Below are 24621 nucleotides of genomic sequence, written 5' to 3'. Positions count from 1 at the left end.
AGCAACTTCACCTATTGGCTGGCTCTGGTTCAGCCTGACTGTCACACTCTTATGCATCCTCTTGCTTGCCCCAGCTGCTACCAGTGAAGATGCACGCACCCAAGGGCTGACTCCAGTTGCTGGCACTTACCCTCCAGATACAGCTCCACATTCTGGAAAAGTTAGATATCAAGCTGATGGGAAAAAATGGGCCAGATGCCACTAATCAGGTGCAGGCTACAGCCAGGCAAGGGTATGGACCAGGACCTTGTTTATATGCTTGTTCCTCCTCAAACGAACCTGTACACTTGTGTCTCCCACCTTTGGTTCCTCCCCTCAGTTCCCCATAATAAGCTTTATGCAACCCCCAAATGTTGTTCCCCAACATCCAGTCATATGTCCCACCCCTCCACAGGCAGGAGCCTCTGCACGTGTAAGGGGAGCCACAGCCCCGCTGCTGGCCTCAGGCCTCTGAATGAAAGGAAAAAAAAAGGGCCTGATGGGACTGAGGAGGTGCTTTTCCTTTAGAGGAGGCTTCCTGGCAAAAAGAAATTCGTCTTATGACAGCAATGCTTAATGAAACTTGGTGAAACTCAGAACTGAAAGCCAATTCACATTTGGTCCAATGTTATAATAAAACTATACCTTACATCACCAATGAGAAAAGTGAGAAGAGAGGGTTTTTCGTGTCTTTTTTTTTTTTTTTTTTTTTTTTTTTGATTCTCAATGCATCACTTGGTTTCAGCGAGTTTCTTTTCAGCCTGAAAACTGAAAGAGTGAGAGACTGGCCATGGCTAGCGACAGCACGCGTGCTTCTGAGCCTACTGGCAGGGCAGGGAGCAAGTGAGCTAGCTAATGACCTGCCCTGGAAGAAAGCTTCACTGTATCTTCAAAACATTCTATCATTCACATGGGCTAGAGCTGAACAGCTGCAAGCCAGGACCAAACCTCGGCTGTTTCCCCAAAAGGCAGCAAGAGGCCAGACTTCTAGCAGGGTTCCCCCTTTGGCAGCAATCCCACTGGTCCTGTTCTGAGAGAAAGAGACAAGCAGCGGGAGGGAAAAAGCAAAGACAGGAAAAGGGCAAAACAAATCAAAAGTATGAGAATACAAAATTTATCAATTACAGAAATGGAACAGAATATTTTGAATTAAATACAACAGTTTTGTGTAGATACTGTGTAGTTTTGTGTACTCCTATAAGCAGCAGAGAATGATGGCAGCAATTGTTGCTTTTCCTTACTGCCTAGTAATTTAGGTCCTTGAATTAGTAGGTAAAGCCAAATATTTCCAGTCTGCACTCAATTCACTTCAACCATTCTTAACTTTCTGGAATTAGTATTTTCTCTGATTTAGCATATTGTTATCACTAACAACTTTGAGAGACATGAAATACTCATCTTCAGTGCTGACCTCCCTGAGGTAATGCCTTTCTGGTGCAAGTGCTCCAACAGCACTGCCCTTCACCACAGATACAGCTACCACATCAGCAGCAGCAACAAACAGCTTGGCTGTCCTGTCACATATTCTGTCAGCGTTGCAGGTGCAGCATTGATGTTGACCTAGCGACTGCAAATGTCTAAAGCTGCAACACACTGTGATACTGAACAACACAGGATACCGAAACAAACCTACTAAGACAACCACACATCCATCTTCTTGGCACTGCTAGAAGCTAACAGTGCTTTTTAACCTGCCAGCAGCACTTTGTAACCTCAAGCACATATAAGCGACAGCGATGGAGAATGCCCTCTTCTCCATCTTGAACGCTGTTGCAATTAACACAAATATTCACTGAATCGGGACAGAAGTACCAGGCATAAAATGGAATAAATATATTTAGTCTCAAAATAACAATAGAAACATAAATTGAAAAGCATTAAAAAGAACAAAAGGAATGCTTTGGTCAAAACACAGAGCATGAATGGGGCAAGACAATGCATCTGCTCTAACAAGAGACGTTTCAGCAGTCCTGGCAAGTTCAGGAATCAAGATCAGTCAATCTGCTAGTCACAAAAACGAGATATGGTTCTTACTGTGAGTACAAAATAAACAAAAATACATCCCTGCAATATTCTTCACAGACAAGTGCAGTGTGCTTGACATCCATTTAATACAGGCAGAGCTTATATTCAAACTTCAATAAGGATTTTTCCCTCTCTAAACCATTTAGTGACAAACAATTAATAGGTAAGTGAACCATTTATTTTGCAGTCTTTCTCTAGTAATCGTTCAGTTCAAATAATTTTTGGTTAAAACATCACGCTGTTCCTGTATTGCCCTTGACAGGGGATCATGGTCTGCATGTACATTCTTTGAAGATCCATCAGTAGATAGCACGGGGGAAACTCCAGCAGATCCAGTCTCAAGCTCAGCAGTGGCTGGAGAAGGGGGAGAAAAGGAGGTAAGATTCCATGCACTAGTTCTACAGTAGACTGGGGCCAAATAAGTGGGTTACTGCAGAAGGTAAAGATCTGAAGAAGTATTTAAGAGCATCCAAGGGAAACAGTCACGAGGACAGGCACAAAGGAATAAATATGATTTTTCAGGTTTATTCACTGTGAACATTCATAATGTTCATTAGTCAACAGTTTTGGTAAAGCTAGGAAAATAAATTCCAGAGGCCATATGCAAAATGTCTTCAAGGGAACTCAAAAACAATTGCCACTCTTTATACTCAAGTTTCCGTTTTCCTTAAAAGTTCACAGCAACTGTGCTTTGGAATACTAGACTTTAAAATTGTTTCTGCATTTTATGTGATAAAGTCCAAAATAATCAGCCTTGTAAAAAGCAAATACTTTTACACCACAGTCAGGCTAAGACAAGAAAAAATTTGGAAATAAAATTGGAACAAAAACTAAACTGGAACTAAAATTAAATTGGAACATAATCGAACAAATTACCTTGGTCAAGCTCTTCAGTGATTTTTTCATCCATTTCTCCTTGCACCTAGAATTATATATAAAATACAGTTAATATTTTAATAGTTACACTTTTCTGATATTTGCTTCTAAAGCAGTGCAAATCCCTCAGCTATTACTACTTTTAGCATTGGTCCTCTTTTTTAGGAGTCATCATAAAAAGACTGGGTATTTGCCCAGTCTCCCTTTATCTGGTGGGCTCCCTTCTTCCTAGGCTTCCCTGCTGCTCCCTCCTGTTTGTACACAGAGGCTCGGGCATTTGGGGTGCTTGTTCTTCTCTCGGTGCCTCCAGCTCCCGCCTCCCGCCATGAAGCGGTCAAGGCAGCCACCGTCGCTACAAAGCACCTCCGAGAGGTTCTCCACCTTGAGGAGCAGGAGCGTTTGGCTGCAGCAAGGCCTGGTGAGAGGGCCCTTGCCTCTGCTCTCCTGCATGGAGGCCTGCCTTGTTTGGAGCGTTTCCTCCTTGACCATCCTGCTCCCTTTTCGGTGCTCTTCGCCTTGCTTCCTTGTCCTACTGCTCCCATTCCCTTGTCCTGGTCTTCACCTTATCTCACTCTTGTACAAGGTCCCTGCATTTTGCCTGCTTTCCCCTGCTTGCATACTCAACAGCCATGGCTGATGGGAAAGGACTGGCTGCCTCCTGAGCTCCCTCAGTAATGTGCATCCCCCTCTCTCATCTGAAACAAGCATTCACAGAGATCCAAAGCAAATTCATCTCTGCAACTGCAACTGTTGCTCGTTACTGGCACTGCTTTGGCTGTTACCCATCTGTGGGCTGCTTGAAATCAAGCAAGCAGACACCTTGTTTAAACACCCTCAGGACGTGGGCAGCACCAGAGCACTGAGTCAGAATTAAAGGGACCCAAACACTTGTCACGTTCTCTCAATAATAGAATAAAGAGGAGATAAAGCAGAGTGAAGAGGAGGGCTTGCCCATGGCTCCCTTCTATGCAAAGAAGGGAAGAATTCACAGCATTTTGTGAAGGATTATGTCCTTGTCCAACTAGTGCCATGTGGCTCCCAAATGATAGGATATGATGCTAGCACTCTGTGAGAAACATTGTGTCACACAGACTGTTAGATGTGGAGCCCACTTTGGCCAGAGATATCACCAAGGGTGCAGCATTGCTGCGGAAATAGACCAAAAAGGACTTTCTGCAGAGTAGGCAGTTTTACCCATGCAACTACACAGTATTCATCTGTGAAAAGGACAACCGATTAATTAAGAATATATAGCAGGAACTCCTAAAAGGAAATGTGTCCTAGGCATAGCATAAAGCCTTCCCTATGCTACAGAGTGAGAAGTTAGGCAATTGCACTTGCACACTTCTGTCATTCTTTTGGGATGATAGAAGATGGAAATGGATGGAAAATGAGCCATGAACAAAGACATCTCTTACACTCACTATGAAGTCACTGGTTTAAAATAGGTTACATAGTTTTAATTCAGAGAATTTCCAATGACCAAATATTATAAGCCAAAGTGCAATAAATAGGCTATCTGGGAGCTTCCCATGCAGCAGCATTATTTATCCCACTTTTTCTCTTCTAAAAGCATTTGACTATCACTAAACAGGGGTAACAGATGTAAATAATCTTTGGTCTATGAGCACTCCTGAATTTTCTACAACCCAGGTGACTACCTACCCAAGTCAATTGTGTCTTATTTGGATGATGAGCAGTTGTTTTAGCAGATTAGGCTGCACATGTTTTGGAACAAGAAATGGCTGCTGATCTTCTCAGAATTCCTTTTCTAAGTGCCTAAGACTTGGAAAGATGGGCCAAAGCAGGTACTAGTGAACAAAAAGGCATGAAACCTCTGTGTCACAGCAGTACCTCCTATCCTCAAAGCAACGACACCGTTTAGAAAAGTGAAATGTGAACTGTCTCCTATTCAACAGGATAGGGCACAAAAAAATGAACTCGAACTAAACTGATTTCACACAGTTTTATCAACCTTTCTTCCAGAGGAAGAATTCATCCATCAGACGTAGAAGGTGTTGCTAGAGCTCAAAACACAAGAGTTCAGCTGACTCTTTACAGGGCTGACTTAAGCATAGTGCAGCTGTACTGGAAGAGACATGAGACACCCCACAACAAGGGTTTGGCCTCCTGTTCTCAGGAGCTGGTTAGGCTCTAACCTTTGGTTTCTGCCTGAGCTATCCTATCATGCTGCTCTCAACCCTGCCCCAGACCCTGACACAGGCCCTCCTGGCCTCACTACCAACCTGTGCATCCCTACACACCACCTTGGAGTCTTAGCTTACCCTGCTAAGATTCACTGGACCTACTCTTCTTGTTTGGTTTCACAGGTTGCCCAGAGAGGTTTTGTAGGCTCCATCCTTGCAGATATTCCAAAGCCGTCTGGACGGCGACATGGGCACTATGCTCTAGGTGACCCTGCCTGAGCAGGAGAGTTGAACTGGATGCTCTCCAGAGATCCCTTCCAACCTCCACTGTTCTGTGATTCTGTCCTCTAGGACTGTGCCCTGGGCAAGGAGGCTGCAGCCCTCACCTGCCTTGCTGCAGCCCCTGGCTCCTGGATCCTCCTTCCTTTCCACACCAGCCTGCCCTTTATCTGCCTTCACTGCGACTGCCATTGCAATAAAACACCAAAAAATGCCCCAGCAGAAATGGTTTCACAGCAAACAGGAAGTTCAATGAAGGCACACCACGCACACCTCATAGCAAATGCAGAGATGAATCAGGAACCTGTTCAGAAGCTGTTTTCATTCATTAATGCAGAATAAGAACTAGTGTTACTGTGTGCATTTCTTTTATGGCAATAAAACTATTAACTACATACACTGGAACTGAATGCCACCTGTTGTTAAACCAGAACAATAGTATGTTCTGGATTTTCTCAGAACCTTCTAATTACACAATGACAAAGAGGACAACTCTCCACCTTTCCCTCTATTCTTATAATGTACCTACATTGAACCAAAAGGTTCAATGCCTTTGCACAAGGCAGCTTTCCTTAAGGATGAATAGCTAAGGTGAACAGGACCGTCGGTATGGAGAAGGATTAAAGAACGAGGAAGAGCAGGTGAACTTCTACCTCTTTTTGCAGCTGTACCGTCCCTTTCTCCAAAGCCAGGAATACCGTTTGCAGCATTCCTACCTTACTCTTAAATCTTTCCATATCTTGCTGTAGTTCTTTATCTGGATTCCTTTCCAGGATGCCACAAGACTGCTGTTCTTCGTCGAAGTCATCCGCAGACATTTCTCCAACAAATGAAATAGTTTTATCAGTTGCATTAACTTCACGGAATATCTGCTTCAGCTCCGCCATAACGTTTTTAAAAATCATTTTCAATTCCCTTTTCTCATTTTCAACCCATATTCTTTCATATCTTTCTTCCCAAGGTTTTGGACTTAACTGCTTCTTAGTATTGTGCAAGTCCTTATGTTGTGATAGGCCTTCCTGGTGTGAAATTTCTGCTTTGCCAGTCTGATTTTCATGTGTTGTTTTCTCTATCAAGTTGGTAGTTTCTAAAATATATTCATTCTATTGTAGGTACAGACAGAAAAAAAAACAAAACAAAAAAAAGAGAAAGGAAGTTACAGTTAATCTAACTAATTTGTGTTGCAAACTCATCATATTCAATGATTTTGAAAACAATTGTTTATATTCAAAACAGGGAAAAGTAAATTAAAGCTTCACTGAACCATCATTTTCTTAAAATAAACAAATAAACCCATCCCAAAACAACCACTTAGAGATACCAGTCTTCCTTGAATTAGGTTTGTCTGGACATGAGGGTTACTTTTATCTTCACAGCACTGCGAGCACTTGTTTTATTCATGTTTCACTGATATAATACAATTATTCCTTACAGCTGCTTATGTTTTCCTGTCCTTTCCTTCCTTCTACTTTCTGATTTGCCAGGCTCTTTTGGGGGCAGCACCATCTCAGCCAGTCACAGTGTCTCTCAGCCTTCCCAATCGCTTTGTCTAACTGTCACCACTCTCCAGTAAGTCTAATTACTTAGACTGACTTAATCACCGTGTCCTTTAAAACTAAGCCCATTCGTCCTGCAGGGTGCCCACGTACGAGGCAGAAATTGCTTGCTCCACTGCCAGTTCAGGTGTTACAGAAGACTCCAAACACTCACTGAAGACCTCCCCTCTAGCCAGACCTGACGAGTGTGCCTAGTGCAAGCGGAAGGCCTGCCTCAGACCCCAGGGAATACGGCACCTTGAAAATAACCTCTTTCTCAACATTTAATCTGGGCAAAGGAGGGTACATTTGGAGACAGGGAAAGCATCCCGTTGGTCACCAAATTTCAAAGTTTACCTTCTCCTTACACAAACAGGAAGGTCTAGAGAATTTTTATCTGAAAGATCAGCAGATGATAAAAGACGGAAAAATCTCACAAACAAACACTCAAATGTGCACTTTGCATGAAAAATGGATTCAATTCAATCGTGCTGTTCCTCAGCACTGCACACTTAAAGAAAAACATTGACCAAAAATTAGGCAAATCAGCTGGAAACACAATAATATTGGTTTGTACCCATAACATCATATATGGTATGTATCCATCCTAATATTAAGCATTTTATACAACCATAGCAAGATTGCAGCCAATTTGGCTTCGGATTATAATAAACTTTCATCTGTAAGGTTCTTCTTCAAGTTTTCACAGACTGGTAAGTTTTCCTTTGCCATAATGTTTAATAAAATTGTCAGCTCAAACTCTAATTTAAAATATTTGGTTTTACATACCTGCCTTTCATAGTTTTCAATGGGACCCTTGATGGCTTCCTTTTTTTCAGCTGAGAATGACACGTGAAAGGTAGGTTCTGAGTACTCACCTACAGTAAAAAACACATTTTTTAAAATAATGAACAGTTTCTTTATGCCTAGACTGCATCCTGAATCATCATGTTTTTAAGAAAGATCTGAAACACAGACTAATATATCCCCCCCAACTCACAAAATCCTAAAGAGAAAAAACTCTCTCTCCATTACATAATGATGTATGAAAACATACATATATACAATATGTTAGCATGGTCATAGTGCACACCAAGTCCAAACTGAGAAGTTTGAGAGAGATTTTCACACGAGGGAAAAACATTTCATGTGTGTTTTTTTTCGTAAGTTGTAAAGTAAACAGGTGATATGAAATGAGCTATGACAACACCATCTTTCCTGTCTGTGCTCACAGCCCTATAAAGTCCTGGTCCATTACTTGAGCTCCATTTCATACTGCCCTAGTAATACAGATATCTGTTAGCTTACTTCTCACAGCAGTATGGTCTTCTGAAGGATTCCGGACTTGAGGACTGTCATTAGCAACAACATTTTTCACACCTTCAACACCGGCACCTTGAAGGTCATGTTCAGCATCCTCCTCTTCCTTTTCATCCCATTCAGACGATTCTTCCTAAATTCACCCAAAACAGACATGCAATCAATACATAAAAAAAGCACATTTTGTGAAGGAACACCACAAGTGAACTGAGAGTCTGCTGGCTGTCTCACAGGTACTGAAGGCTGCCTCAAGGAGGGCAGACGGGTGCCCCTCCGCCCAGGGCCCAGAGCTGCACCTGGTAGTGCCCGGCCAGCTCCATTCCCAACATTTCATGGGTCACCTAGTGGGTCTAGCTTCACCTGGATTACAGTATTCAGGAGCACAGCTCCCCCAACTCCCTTCTTTGCTCTGACTAAAACCACCAGTTCCCTCACTCTCAAACAACCCCGCAAAACCAATTTTGCTTCCTCACTTTTGCCCTTTATAGCACAACTTTTACTGGACTGCAGTAACTCTTTACCAATATTTGTACATCCTCCTCTCTGAGAGACATTTTACTCACTACAGAAAAAAAATGTCTACTGTCTATTCTCCCCTTGCCAACACCACTGTAACCACATATAAAAATCAAATAAAAATATAATCTGATAATATCTTTAACCAAAGAAATTGCTTTGTCTAGGTGTATGTTTTTAGTGAGACATTTTCTAATACCAGAAAAAGATGACCCAAAAAAAGAATATATGCAAGGACAAATATTAACAAAATCAAGTTTGCCACCCGTTTCTTGTTAGACCTTTAGAAAATACTCTGGTGACTGAATTATCCTTATTCCATCTTCTTTCTCTTCTTCCTCCAGGTTGCTTGCATCTGAGACATCTTGATTCAATTCTTCACGCACTCCTTTGCTGAGGTTTGTGTCTGATGCTGTTACTTGTGTGAGGTTTTCCTTTGGTGACTTAGGACTTTCAATTCTACAACCATCACCATCTTAAAGCGTGAGGAAAGGAAAAACATACGTAAACAAACAAAAGGAGTTATAGAATGATAACGGGCATGTTACCTGCTTAAAGCACAGGAGATGAGTCATCTGGGAATGTCTGGAAAAGGAGCCAGGTGAGGGATGGGCAAGATCGGGGAAGGACTTGACCAGGGACAAAGGCTTAGAAGGGGATTCAATGGCTTCATCTTCACAATCTGACCTTTTTTTTTTTTTTTTCTCTGATATGACTACATGTTCTTTTCTCATAATGCTACTTTTCTCTTTTACTACAGCCAAAAACAAACAAAAACACAACACTTAGCATGTCTACATTTGTGCAGCATATCATAAAATTTTTCCAAGAAACTCACGGTTTTTCCTCAGCTGTTCAGAAGCATTCATTAGCAGTGCCAGGTTTGGCTTTGGTGGTTTCTGTAAATAAAAACAGCTTTAAGCAGAATTATCTATTTATTTAAAAAGAGAAAATAACACATCATTTGTTTGTACCAAATCTTGAACGGTAAGTATGAGAAGGCTGTCCTTTTGTTTCCAAATAATTTCTAAAATTATGTCCACATGCATCACAATTCTATGAAATCTTTTTGAATTGTATTTGCAATTATTAATTAAAATTCAAGTCTTTTTACCTGATACCAAATAATTGAGTAAATTTACCTGATTACCAGATAATTGACTAAAATTCAACTGTGTTTGGGGTTGCATTTGCAGGATGCTTATTTTGAAACATTTACAAGTGACCCAAGTAACTGTTACATTGCTAAACTGTTAAAATGACTTCCCTAGCTGTTTCAATACGATGCTAGAAATATGGATCATTTCCATTTTAACCACTATAAATACATAACTTTAATTAAATTACAGCATTACAGTGTGGGATCCACCACCACACACTCAAATTCTTCACCACAGCGTAATCCCAATGCCCCAGACCTCCCCTTCAGAACATAGGAAGGCGTGTGTGAGAGCGCACAGGTGCTAGGAGGAATACCATGCCACGGGCAGGGCTAGATCACTTCCAAGCACAGGATGCCAACATACAGGAGAGAGACCTGCTTGAGCAACTGCAACAACCCAAGCACTTTTGACAAACCGGACAAGGAGCACAGGAGAGCCAGGGGATGAAGCATTTCAGCAGATTTGGATCGATAAATGCCCTTTTTCCACATCTGTCAGAATTCTATCACCAAAGCTAGCTGCGACAGAGAGCAAGGTTTGGAGGACAAAAAAACGGGTAATCTAGGAGCTGACCAGCTTTTATGATCAAGACATCTGACTCAAAAGAACCAGAATTAAGAAAATGTCACTCCTTTCAATGCCACCTAGTGCTCTTTCGCACCCACCCGCAAGGCTGCTGCGTGCTCTGCTACGGCTACAAGCTTTGGAGGAGAAAGTTCACAGCAGCAAAAAGGGTGGCAGGCAAGAGACCACTAGGCAGGAGGAAACAAACCTGCCTGGAAATACCATTTTACTCCATCCCATAGAAAATCTGCCTTTAAGTAAGTCATTTTATGGGATTTTTTTCCTATGAAGGCACCATACCTTGGGAGTAAAATCCAGTTCTTCTTCCAAAGAAGTATGCCAAGTGTCATAACTAAGTTCTTTCTCAGGACTTCTTAAAAAGAAAGCAAAGTAAGCATTGTCTCTCTCAAATCAATGTTCAGGTAAGTGTTAGGCCTTGTTCCAAGCTCACCTGATGAAGTCTTCATGGGAAACGTCATCTCTCCCTGTTGAAATGTTAGTCAACAGGATCAATTTTTAGCATGCCAAATCTGCTAATTTCAACAATACACTCAAACATTTAACATAGATAATACTACAAGTCATAATAGAGTGAAACTTGAAATAGTTAACCAACACAAGACATCATGAAGGAAAATATTTCCCAAACAACTGGTTTTTCAAATCATATTGAATTAAAAGACAAAACACTAACAACTATGTTTCCTTAGGTCTCTTATACCTGCAAATTTAGGACGCAATTGTAAAATTAAAAAAAAAGCATAGTATAAATATGTTATGTTAGTAGACGATTTGAAAATCGTGGTGGTTTAACACTACAATAAGGAAATAAACCACTGAAGTATTCATACCACACATACTACACCTGAGTACACATCACTTGCCAAGATTTTATTATTTTAAACACCGTGAGGTGTAAATAACACATACTATATCATATTCACTTTCCTACCCAGGAATAAATTATCTTGTAAATCTCCAGAAATATTGAAATGCATAATCAAAAACTGAAGGCTATTCCTATGCAGAGGAATCACCAGCAGTTCTCTGCACAGTGCCAAAGAGGGGTACTGAACGGACAAGAGAGACGTAACTGTCCCACGCTCTACTACGCTCCAAGTTTTCTGCAGTGGGATGAAGGAAACTTGCACATAGGGTCATAAGATATCAAAATGGGAGACGTGAAAAGGGACCTTACGAGGCCCTCCTCCTCCACAAACTACTACTAAAACATTTCACCTATCAACAACTAAGATAAGATGAAATAAAAGGGTTCTTGGATTCCCAACATTGAAGGGTAAAAAACAAAACAAAGCCACAGAAAACAAACGTACCCTCTACATACAGAAGCTATTTCAGAGCACATGTTCTACAGAGTCTCATCCAAAACCTAAATGCTGCAACTTGCCATGGGATAACAAGCTAAAAAAAAATAAAATGCAGGCACACTCTTTTGTTTTTAAGGTTTCCTAATTATACAAACATTGCCGTATTCTGTTGCTATACAGAAATGCTGTGTGTAAAACTAAATATTCAGTGTCAGCAGTCTAATTTACCTGCTAACCTTCGCAAGCAGAAACCTGTCTCTTAGAAATGGGCAGCCCTATAAAGTCCTGGTCCATTACTTGAGCTCCATTTCATACTGCCCTAGTAATACAGATAAAAACAACTTTTGTGTTCTCATTAAGCAACTTGCACAGCCCTTTATGCTTCTGACAGAACACACCATCGCTGCAAAATAAAGTGCAAGAGAAGGGTTCCTGTGGCTTACACGCTCTTGAAGACACACACAGTTCCCGGAGAGAAGCTCAACCTCTGTTAAGCTTAACCTCTCTGAGCATCAACAGAAACAGTATCTTTTTCCTAAATGAGAAGGATGAAGAACACCTTGGAACTATTCGCATATTGTACTTGCAAGTTACAACTATGGAGAACCCTTAAGGTCACATATCTCCTCTCTAAGATACAGTGGGCCCAGTCAAAGCTTTATTTTTAAGCCTGGCATCCCATCATTTTCTTCTACCCTACCTTTTTTCCCTGCTTCCTTCCTCTTACTCTGAACCTGTCAAACAGCTCTGAATCTGTCAGACAGATTCAAGCTAACACAACAGTGGAAGGCTTCAGAGGAATGTATTTGCTGCTACATGTTGCAAAACAGCTGGCACAGAGCAGAGCAAAGCAAGTCAAGTAAGACTCCTGCTAAGAGCAGCTACAGCATGAGCCTAAGAAATTACCCCTTCTGTCTCGCCAGCTGCTCCTGGGCATCTTAGCTAGAACACCCACAGCGCGGACTCCTTATTGCCCCTCTGGGAATTGGTAAACTCAGAAGACAGCTAGGAATACCAGAAAGGGCGTTTTGAGAAACTGAAAGGAAAGCAAACATGAGGCAAAGTGACAGCAGGTGTGGTGGAGGGAGCCTGCATCACGGAAGGCATCTGCAACAGCCAGTGGCAGACTAGCAGACAGAGCGCACACAGGACAGAGGTCTATTTCATCTGTAGTTCATGTGCTCATGGAACACCTTGCCAGAGTCATTGCTTTAATGTTAGGAAAGAATTAGCAAGTACAATTTATCTGTTAAGAAAATTACATAAGACCAGAAAATAAGGCATGTTTTTTTCATTGCATTATTCTACAAAATATAATAAAACACTAACACAAGCATGACAAATAGAATGTTACAATTATCTTCAATATCCTCTGCATAACCTGAAGAGAAAATACATACTCCTATCATGCACTTTGACTTCAAACAAACAATCCAGAAGCCCAGAGAACTAGACCAATTCCTGTGAAGCAGTAAGGTCATGCTCCTTAACAGTAAGAACGAAACCTTCAGCCCTTTTAGAAAGCAGGATTCTGCTCTGCCAATGGGCCACTTCAAAAATACGCTCAGTCGGCTGTACTGAATGATCGCAAACAGCGCTATGGCTGTGATTACTGCGCAAGTAAGTGGGCTTCTTGAGCTACACAGTAATATCCACATTCCAAGCAGGAGTGACAAATTGCTCTTTAAAGGAGACATTCCTCAGAAGGGAGCACTACCCGAGCTGCAATACTTCTTTGCCTTCCTATTAAGGAGATGCATACAAAGCAGCAGCGGAAACCCTGCCTTAGCAGCAAAGTACAACAGAAACCTACCCAAAACTCAGCTAGGAGAAGGGAGAGGAAAAGAAAAAAGCATGCCCAAACCAAAGCTTTTCCTCTCCTGCCACAGCGGACCAAAAGGCCTTATTATCAATGTTCAGAATGGGTCAATTCTAAACCATGCACATTATCACTCTTAAGCAACACGTATAATGGGTGCAGAACAAAAGGGGAATCACTGGTTTCAGCCCTTGCTCTGACTGGTTACACTTCACCAAATGCATGCTGAAGGCAAAACGTCTGACGACAGAAAAGCACATACATACACACCACGTGGAGCACAGCAGCTGAGGCTGCCCATTCTGTGTGCCATTCCATCAGCTACGTAGGCTCTGCTAATGCTGGATCATGATTCTTCCAGAACACAGGCAATGCTTATGGTGGTTTCTGTTCCTGTGCTGCATTTGAGGCGAGTACCACACTACTCAACTCTGGCAAGGCCCAAACACTCATGGGTGTTAAAGACATTCTGTATCTTAAAGCTGAACAAGCCGAGGGACCAGATTGGGATCATTTCCTCTCAGCTTCACTCAAGAGTCTTTCTGAGCCCTCAGGCAAGAGTAGTCACAGCTGTTATATCTGACAATATGGTCAAGAAGGCAGTTACTCTTATCACACCCCAGACACTACAAACCCCTCTCTCCTTCGTCCAGCCTTGTTCATGGAAAAAGTGACAAGAAAAGTAAGGCTGGTACTTGTTCCATATATCCTAATTTGGAGCCTAACATCACAGGTTTACATCTGCAAGATTGAAAAGAAAGAAACAAAAGATTTCTTTCTCCTTGTTAGGGTGCAAGCCAGTGGAAAAATAGGGAATAGCTCAGAAGTTGATTAATATTTTAATTCATTTACTGTGGGCAAATATCACAGAGAAATGAACTGGATCGATATCTGTTAGCTTACTTCTCACAGCAGTATGGTCTTCTGAAGGATTCCGGACTTGAGGACTGTCATTAGCAACAACATTTTTCACACCTTCAACACCGGCACCTTGAAGGTCATGTTCAGCATCCTCCTCTTCCTTTTCATCCCATTCAGACGATTCTTCCTAAATTCACCCAAAACAGACATGCAATCAATACATAAAAAAGCACATTTTGTGAAGGAACACCACAAGTGAACTGAGAGTCTGCTGGCTGTCTCACAGGTACTGAAGGCTGCCTCAAGGAGGGCAGACGGGTGCCCCTCCGCCCAGGGCCCAGAGCTGCACCTGGTAGTGCCCGGCCAGCTCCATTCCCAACATTTCATGGGTCACCTAGTGGGTCTAGCTTCACCTGGATTACAGTATTCAGGAGCACAGCTCCCCCGCTTCCCTTCTTTGCTCTGACTAAAACCACCAGTTCCCTCACTCTCAAACAACCCCGCAAAACCAATTTTGCTTCCTCACTTTTACCCTTTGTAGCACAACTTTTACTGGACTGCAGTAGAGACTACTGGAGAAGTGAAGGCATTACTGATGGACAGAAGATTAGAAGGAATGCAAAATGTTAGTTGTAAAAATACGGGAGAAAAGACTCAAAGTGTGCTGGGCTATTATGTCCTTAATGGAGAACAAACCAAAACAAGAAAAGCAATAAAACACCAAAAAATCCCCCAGCAGAAATGGTTTCACAGCAAACAGGAAGTTCAATGAAGGCACACTACGCACACTTCATAGCAAATGCAGAGATGAATCAGGACCCTGTTCAGAAGCTGTTTTCATTCGTTAATGCAGAATAAGAACTAGTGTTACTGGTGCATTTCTTTTATGGCAATAAAACTATTAGCTACTTACACTAGAACTGAATGCCACCTGTTATTAAACCAGAACAATAGTATGTTCTGGATTTTCTCAGAACCTTCTAATTACACAATGACAAAGAGGACAACTCTCCCCCTTTCCCTCTTTTCTTATAATGTACCTACATTGAACCAAAAGGTTCAATGCCTTTGCACAAGGCAGCTTTCCTTAAGGATGAATAGCTAAGGTGAACAGGACCGTCGGTATGGAGAAGGATTAAAGAACGAGGAAGAGCAGGTGAACTTCTACCTCTTTTTGCAGCTGTACCGTCCCTTTCTCCAAAGCCAGGAATACCGTTTGGAGCATTCCTACCTTACTCTTAAATCTTTCCATATCTTGCTGTAGTTCTTTATCTGGATTCCTTTCCAGGATGCCACAAGACTGCTGTTCTTCGTCGGAGTCATCCGCAGACATTTCTCCAACAAATGAAATAGTTTTATCAGTTGCATTAACTTCACGGAATATCTGCTTCAGCTCCGGCATAACGTTTTTAAAAATCATTTTCAATTCCTTTTTCTCATTTTCAACCCATATTCTTTCATATCTTTCTTCCCAAGGTTTTGGACTTAACTGCTTCTTAGTATTGTGCAAGTCCTTATGTTGTGATAGGCCTTCCTGGTGTGAAATTTCTGCTTTGCCAGTCTGATTTTCATGTGTTGTTTTCTCTATCAAGTTGGTAGTTTCTAAAATATATTCATTCTATTGTAGGTACAGACAGAAAAAAAAAAAAACAAAAAAAAAAGAAAGGAAGTTACAGTTAATCTAACTAATTTGTGTTGCAAACTCATCATATTCAAAGATTTTGAAAACAATTGTTTATATTCAAAACAGGGAAAAGTAAATTAAAGCTTTACTGAACCATCATTTTCTTAAAATAAACAAATAAACCCATCCCAAAACAACCACTTGGAGATACCAGTCTTCCTTGAATTAGGTTTGTCTGGACATGCGGGTTACTTTTATCTTCACAGCACTGTGAGCACTTGTTTTATTCGTGTTTCACTGATATAACACAATTATTCCTTACAGCTGCTTATCTTTTCCCGTCCTTTCCTTCCTTCTACTTTCTGATTTGCCAGGCTCTTTTGGGGGCAGCACCATCTCAGCCAGTCACAGTGTCTCTCAGCCTTCCCAATCGCTTTGTCTAACTGTTACCACTCTCCAGTAAGTCTAATCACTTAGACTGACTTAATCACCGTGTCCTTTAAAACTAAGCCCGTTCGTCCTGCAGGGTGCCCACGTACGGGGCAGAAATTGCTTGCTCCACTGCCAGTTCAGGTGTTACAGAAGACTCCAAACACTCACTGAAGACCTCCCCTCTAGCCAGACCTGACGAGTGTGCCTAGTGCAAGCGGAAGGCCTGCCTCAGACCCCAGGGAATACGGCACCTTGAAAATAACCTCTTTCTCAACATTTAATCTGGGCAAAGGAGGGTACATTTGGAGACAGGGAAAGCATCCCGTTGGTCACCAAATTTCAAAGTTTACCTTCTCCTTACACAAACAGGAAGGTCTAGAGAATTTTTATCTGAAAGATCAGCAGATGATAAAAGACGGAAAAATCTCACAAACAAACACTCAAATGTGCACTTTGCATGAAAAATGGATTCAATTCAATCGTGCTGTTCCTCAGCACTGCACACTTAAAGAAAAACATTGACCAAAAATTAGGCAAATCAGCTGGAAACACAATAATATTGGTTTGTACCCATAACATCATATATGGTATGTATCCATCCTAATATTAAGCATTTTATACAACCATAGCAAGATTGCAGCCAATTTGGCTTCGGATTATAATAAACTTTCATCTGTAAGGTTCTTCAAGTTTTCACAGACTGGTAAGTTTTCCTTTGCCATAATGTTTAATAAAATTGTCAGCTCAAACTCTAATTTAAAATATTTGGTTTTACATACCTGCCTTTCATAGTTTTCAATGGGACCCTTGATGGCTTCCTCTTTTTCAGCTGAGAATGACACGTGAAAGGTAGGTTCTGAGTACTCACCTACAGTAAAAAACACATTTTTTAAAATAATGAACAGTTTCTTTATGCCTAGACTGCATCCTGAATCATCATGTTTTTAAGAAAGATCTGAAACACGGACTAGTATATCCCCCCCAACTCACAAAATCCTAAAGAGAAAAAACTCTCTCTCCATTACATAATGATGTATGAAAACATACATATATACAATATGTTAGCATGGTCATAGTGCACACCAAGTCCAAACTGAGAAGTTTGAGAGAGATTTTCACACGAGGGAAAAACATTTCGTGTGTGTTTTTTTTCGTAAGTTGTAAAGTAAACAGGTGATATGAAATGAGCTATGACAACACCATCTTTCCTGTCTGTGCTCACAGCCCTATAAAGTCCTGGTCCATTACTTGAGCTCCATTTCATACTGCCCTAGTAATACAGATATCTGTTAGCTTACTTCTCACAGCAGTATGGTCTTCTGAAGGATTCCGGACTTGAGGACTGTCATTAGCAACAACATTTTTCACACCTTCAACACCGGCACCTTGCAGGTCCTCTTGAGCATCCTCCTCTTCCTTTTCATCCCATTCAGACGATTCTTCCTAAATTCACCCAAAACAGACATGCAATCAATACATAAAAAAGCACATTTTGTGAAGGAACACCACAAGTGAACTGAGAGTCTGCTGGCTGTCTCACAGGTACTGAAGGCTGCCTCAAGGAGGGCAGACGGGTGCCCCTCCGCCCAGGGCCCAGAGCTGCACCTGGTAGTGCCCGGCCAGCTCCATTCCCAACATTTCGTGGGTCACCTAGTGGGTCTAGCTTCACCTGGATTACAGTATTCAGGAGCACAGCTCCCCCAACTCCCTTCTTTGCTCTGACTAAAACCACCAGTTCCCTCACTCTCAAACAACCCCACAAAACCAATTTTGCTTCCTCACTTTTACCCTTTGTAGCACAACTTTTACTGGACTGCAGTAGAGACTACTGGAGAAGTGAAGGCATTACTGATGGACAGAAGATTAGAAGGAATGCAAAATGTTAGTTGTAAAAATACGGGAGAAAAGACTCAAAGTGTGCTGGGCTATTATGTCCTTAATGGAGAACAAACCAAAACAAGAAAAGCAATAAAACACCAAAAAATCCCCCAGCAGAAATGGTTTCACAGCAAACAGGAAGTTCAATGAAGGCACACTACGCACACTTCATAGCAAATGCAGAGATGAATCAGGACCCTGTTCAGAAGCTGTTTTCATTCGTTAATGCAGAATAAGAACTAGTGTTACTGGTGCATTTCTTTTATGGCAATAAAACTATTAGCTACTTACACTAGAACTGAATGCCACCTGTTATTAAACCAGAACAATAGTATGTTCTGGATTTTCTCAGAACCTTCTAATTACACAATGACAAAGAGGACAACTCTCCCCCTTTCCCTCTTTTCTTATAATGTACCTACATTGAACCAAAAGGTTCAATGCCTTTGCACAAGGCAGCTTTCCTTAAGGATGAATAGCTAAGGTGAACAGGACCGTCGGTATGGAGAAGGATTAAAGAACGAGGAAGAGCAGGTGAACTTCTACCTCTTTTTGCAGCTGTACCGTCCCTTTCTCCAAAGCCAGGAATACCGTTTGCAGCATTCCTACCTTACTCTTAAATCTTTCCATATCTTGCTGTAGTTCTTTATCTGGATTCCTTTCCAGGATGCCACAAGACTGCTGTTCTTCGTCGGAGTCATCCGCAGACATTTCTCCAACAAATGAAATAGTTTTATCAGTTGCATTAACTTCACGGAATATCTGCTTCAGCTCCGGCATAACGTTTTTAAAAATCATTTTCAATTCCTTTTTCTCATTTTCAACCCATATTCTTTCATATCTTTCTTCCCAAGGTTTTGGACTTAACTGCTTCTTAGTATTGTGCAAGTCCTTATGTTGTGATAGGCCTTCCTGGTGTGAAATTTCTGCTTTGCCAGTCTGATTTTCATGTGTTGTTTTCTCTATCAAGTTGGTAGTTTCTAAAATATATTCATTCTATTGTAGGTACAGACAGAAAAAAAAAAAAACAAAAAAAAAAGAAAGGAAGTTACAGTTAATCTAACTAATTTGTGTTGCAAACTCATCATATTCAAAGATTTTGAAAACAATTGTTTATATTCAAAACAGGGAAAAGTAAATTAAAGCTTTACTGAACCATCATTTTCTTAAAATAAACAAATAAACCCATCCCAAAACAACCACTTGGAGATACCAGTCTTCCTTGAATTAGGTTTGTCTGGACATGCGGGTTACTTTTATCTTCACAGCACTGTGAGCACTTGTTTTATTCGTGTTTCACTGATATAACACAATTATTCCTTACAGCTGCTTATCTTTTCCCGTCCTTTCCTTCCTTCTACTTTCTGATTTGCCAGGCTCTTTTGGGGGCAGCACCATCTCAGCCAGTCACAGTGTCTCTCAGCCTTCCCAATCGCTTTGTCTAACTGTTACCACTCTCCAGTAAGTCTAATCACTTAGACTGACTTAATCACCGTGTCCTTTAAAACTAAGCCCGTTCGTCCTGCAGGGTGCCCACGTACGGGGCAGAAATTGCTTGCTCCACTGCCAGTTCAGGTGTTACAGAAGACTCCAAACACTCACTGAAGACCTCCCCTCTAGCCAGACCTGACGAGTGTGCCTAGTGCAAGCGGAAGGCCTGCCTCAGACCCCAGGGAATACGGCACCTTGAAAATAACCTCTTTCTCAACATTTAATCTGGGCAAAGGAGGGTACATTTGGAGACAGGGAAAGCATCCCGTTGGTCACCAAATTTCAAAGTTTACCTTCTCCTTACACAAACAGGAAGGTCTAGAGAATTTTTATCTGAAAGATCAGCAGATGATAAAAGACGGAAAAATCTCACAAACAAACACTCAAATGTGCACTTTGCATGAAAAATGGATTCAATTCAATCGTGCTGTTCCTCAGCACTGCACACTTAAAGAAAAACATTGACCAAAAATTAGGCAAATCAGCTGGAAACACAATAATATTGGTTTGTACCCATAACATCATATATGGTATGTATCCATCCTAATATTAAGCATTTTATACAACCATAGCAAGATTGCAGCCAATTTGGCTTCGGATTATAATAAACTTTCATCTGTAAGGTTCTTCAAGTTTTCACAGACTGGTAAGTTTTCCTTTGCCATAATGTTTAATAAAATTGTCAGCTCAAACTCTAATTTAAAATATTTGGTTTTACATACCTGCCTTTCATAGTTTTCAATGGGACCCTTGATGGCTTCCTCTTTTTCAGCTGAGAATGACACGTGAAAGGTAGGTTCTGAGTACTCACCTACAGTAAAAAACACATTTTTTAAAATAATGAACAGTTTCTTTATGCCTAGACTGCATCCTGAATCATCATGTTTTTAAGAAAGATCTGAAACACGGACTAGTATATCCCCCCCAACTCACAAAATCCTAAAGAGAAAAAACTCTCTCTCCATTACATAATGATGTATGAAAACATACATATATACAATATGTTAGCATGGTCATAGTGCACACCAAGTCCAAACTGAGAAGTTTGAGAGAGATTTTCACACGAGGGAAAAACATTTCGTGTGTGTTTTTTTTCGTAAGTTGTAAAGTAAACAGGTGATATGAAATGAGCTATGACAACACCATCTTTCCTGTCTGTGCTCACAGCCCTATAAAGTCCTGGTCCATTACTTGAGCTCCATTTCATACTGCCCTAGTAATACAGATATCTGTTAGCTTACTTCTCACAGCAGTATGGTCTTCTGAAGGATTCCGGACTTGAGGACTGTCATTAGCAACAACATTTTTCACACCTTCAACACCGGCACCTTGCAGGTCCTCTTGAGCATCCTCCTCTTCCTTTTCATCCCATTCAGACGATTCTTCCTAAATTCACCCAAAACAGACATGCAATCAATACATAAAAAAGCACATTTTGTGAAGGAACACCACAAGTGAACTGAGAGTCTGCTGGCTGTCTCACAGGTACTGAAGGCTGCCTCAAGGAGGGCAGACGGGTGCCCCTCCGCCCAGGGCCCAGAGCTGCACCTGGTAGTGCCCGGCCAGCTCCATTCCCAACATTTCATGGGTCACCTAGTGGGTCTAGCTTCACCTACATTACAGTATTCAGGAGCACAGCTCCCCGGCTTCCCTTCTTTGCTCTGACTAAAACCACCAGTTCCCTCACTCTCAAACAACCCCACAAAACCAATTTTGCTTCCTCACTTTTACCCTTTGTAGCACAACTTTTACTGGACTGCAGTAGAGACTACTGGAGAAGTGAAGGCATTACTGATGGACAGAAGATTAGAAGGAATGCAAAATGTTAGTTGTAAAAATACGGGAGAAAAGACTCAAAGTGTGCTGGGCTATTATGTCCTTAATGGAGAACAAACCAAAACAAGAAAAGCAATAAAACACCAAAAAATCCCCCAGCAGAAATGGTTTCACAGCAAACAGGAAGTTCAATGAAGGCACACTACGCACACTTCATAGCAAATGCAGAGATGAATCAGGACCCTGTTCAGAAGCTGTTTTCATTCGTTAATGCAGAATAAGAACTAGTGTTACTGGTGCATTTCTTTTATGGCAATAAAACTATTAGCTACTTACACTAGAACTGAATGCCACCTGTTATTAAACCAGAACAATAGTATGTTCTGGATTTTCTCAGAACCTTCTAATTACACAATGACAAAGAGGACAACTCTCCCCCTTTCCCTCTTTTCTTATAATGTACCTACATTGAACCAAAAGGTTCAATGCCTTTGCACAAGGCAGCTTTCCTTAAGGATGAATAGCTAAGGTGAACAGGACCGTCGGTATGGAGAAGGATTAAAGAACGAGGAAGAGCAGGTGAACTTCTACCTCTTTTTGCAGCTGTACCGTCCCTTTCTCCAAAGCCAGGAATACCGTTTGCAGCATTCCTACCTTACTCTTAAATCTTTCCATATCTTGCTGTAGTTCTTTATCTGGATTCCTTTCCAGGATGCCACAAGACTGCTGTTCTTCGTCGGAGTCATCCGCAGACATTTCTCCAACAAATGAAATAGTTTTATCAGTTGCATTAACTTCACGGAATATCTGCTTCAGCTCCGGCATAACGTTTTTAAAAATCATTTTCAATTCCTTTTTCTCATTTTCAACCCATATTCTTTCATATCTTTCTTCCCAAGGTTTTGGACTTAACTGCTTCTTAGTATTGTGCAAGTCCTTATGTTGTGATAGGCCTTCCTGGTGTGAAATTTCTGCTTTGCCAGTCTGATTTTCATGTGTTGTTTTCTCTATCAAGTTGGTAGTTTCTAAAATATATTCATTCTATTGTAGGTACAGACAGAAAAAAAAAAAAACAAAAAAAAAAGAAAGGAAGTTACAGTTAATCTAACTAATTTGTGTTGCAAACTCATCATATTCAAAGATTTTGAAAACAATTGTTTATATTCAAAACAGGGAAAAGTAAATTAAAGCTTTACTGAACCATCATTTTCTTAAAATAAACAAATAAACCCATCCCAAAACAACCACTTGGAGATACCAGTCTTCCTTGAATTAGGTTTGTCTGGACATGCGGGTTACTTTTATCTTCACAGCACTGTGAGCACTTGTTTTATTCGTGTTTCACTGATATAACACAATTATTCCTTACAGCTGCTTATCTTTTCCCGTCCTTTCCTTCCTTCTACTTTCTGATTTGCCAGGCTCTTTTGGGGGCAGCACCATCTCAGCCAGTCACAGTGTCTCTCAGCCTTCCCAATCGCTTTGTCTAACTGTTACCACTCTCCAGTAAGTCTAATCACTTAGACTGACTTAATCACCGTGTCCTTTAAAACTAAGCCCGTTCGTCCTGCAGGGTGCCCACGTACGGGGCAGAAATTGCTTGCTCCACTGCCAGTTCAGGTGTTACAGAAGACTCCAAACACTCACTGAAGACCTCCCCTCTAGCCAGACCTGACGAGTGTGCCTAGTGCAAGCGGAAGGCCTGCCTCAGACCCCAGGGAATACGGCACCTTGAAAATAACCTCCTTCTCAACATTTAATCTGGGCAAAGGAGGGTACATTTGGAGACAGGGAAAGCATCCCGTTGGTCACCAAATTTCAAAGTTTACCTTCTCCTTACACAAACAGGAAGGTCTAGAGAATTTTTATCTGAAAGATCAGCAGATGATAAAAGACGGAAAAATCTCACAAACAAACACTCAAATGTGCACTTTGCATGAAAAATGGATTCAATTCAATCGTGCTGTTCCTCAGCACTGCACACTTAAAGAAAAACATTGACCAAAAATTAGGCAAATCAGCTGGAAACACAATAATATTGGTTTGTACCCATAACATCATATATGGTATGTATCCATCCTAATATTAAGCATTTTATACAACCATAGCAAGATTGCAGCCAATTTGGCTTCGGATTATAATAAACTTTCATCTGTAAGGTTCTTCAAGTTTTCACAGACTGGTAAGTTTTCCTTTGCCATAATGTTTAATAAAATTGTCAGCTCAAACTCTAATTTAAAATATTTGGTTTTACATACCTGCCTTTCATAGTTTTCAATGGGACCCTTGATGGCTTCCTCTTTTTCAGCTGAGAATGACACGTGAAAGGTAGGTTCTGAGTACTCACCTACAGTAAAAAACACATTTTTTAAAATAATGAACAGTTTCTTTATGCCTAGACTGCATCCTGAATCATCATGTTTTTAAGAAAGATCTGAAACACGGACTAATATATCCCCCCCAACTCACAAAATCCTAAAGAGAAAAAACTCTCTCTCCATTACATAATGATGTATGAAAACATACATATATACAATATGTTAGCATGGTCATAGTGCACACCAAGTCCAAACTGAGAAGTTTGAGAGAGATTTTCACACGAGGGAAAAACATTTCGTGTGTGTTTTTTTTCGTAAGTTGTAAAGTAAACAGGTGATATGAAATGAGCTATGACAACACCATCTTTCCTGTCTGTGCTCACAGCCCTATAAAGTCCTGGTCCATTACTTGAGCTCCATTTCATACTGCCCTAGTAATACAGATATCTGTTAGCTTACTTCTCACAGCAGTATGGTCTTCTGAAGGATTCCGGACTTGAGGGCTGTCATTAGCAACAACATTTTTCACACCTTCAGCACCGGCACCTTGCAGGTCCTCGTCAGCATCCTCCTCTTCCTTTTCATCCCATTCAGACGATTCTTCCTAAATTCACCCAAAACAGACATGCAATCAATACATAAAAAAGCACATTTTGTGAAGGAACACCACAAGTGAACTGAGAGTCTGCT

Source organism: Tinamus guttatus, unplaced genomic scaffold (genome assembly GCF_059628265.1).
Source record: "Tinamus guttatus ecotype Peru unplaced genomic scaffold, ASM5962826v1 Tinamus_guttatus_pri_ptg000035l, whole genome shotgun sequence".
Taxonomy (NCBI): Eukaryota; Metazoa; Chordata; class Aves; order Tinamiformes; family Tinamidae; genus Tinamus; species Tinamus guttatus.
This window is presented reverse-complemented; position numbering follows the sequence as displayed.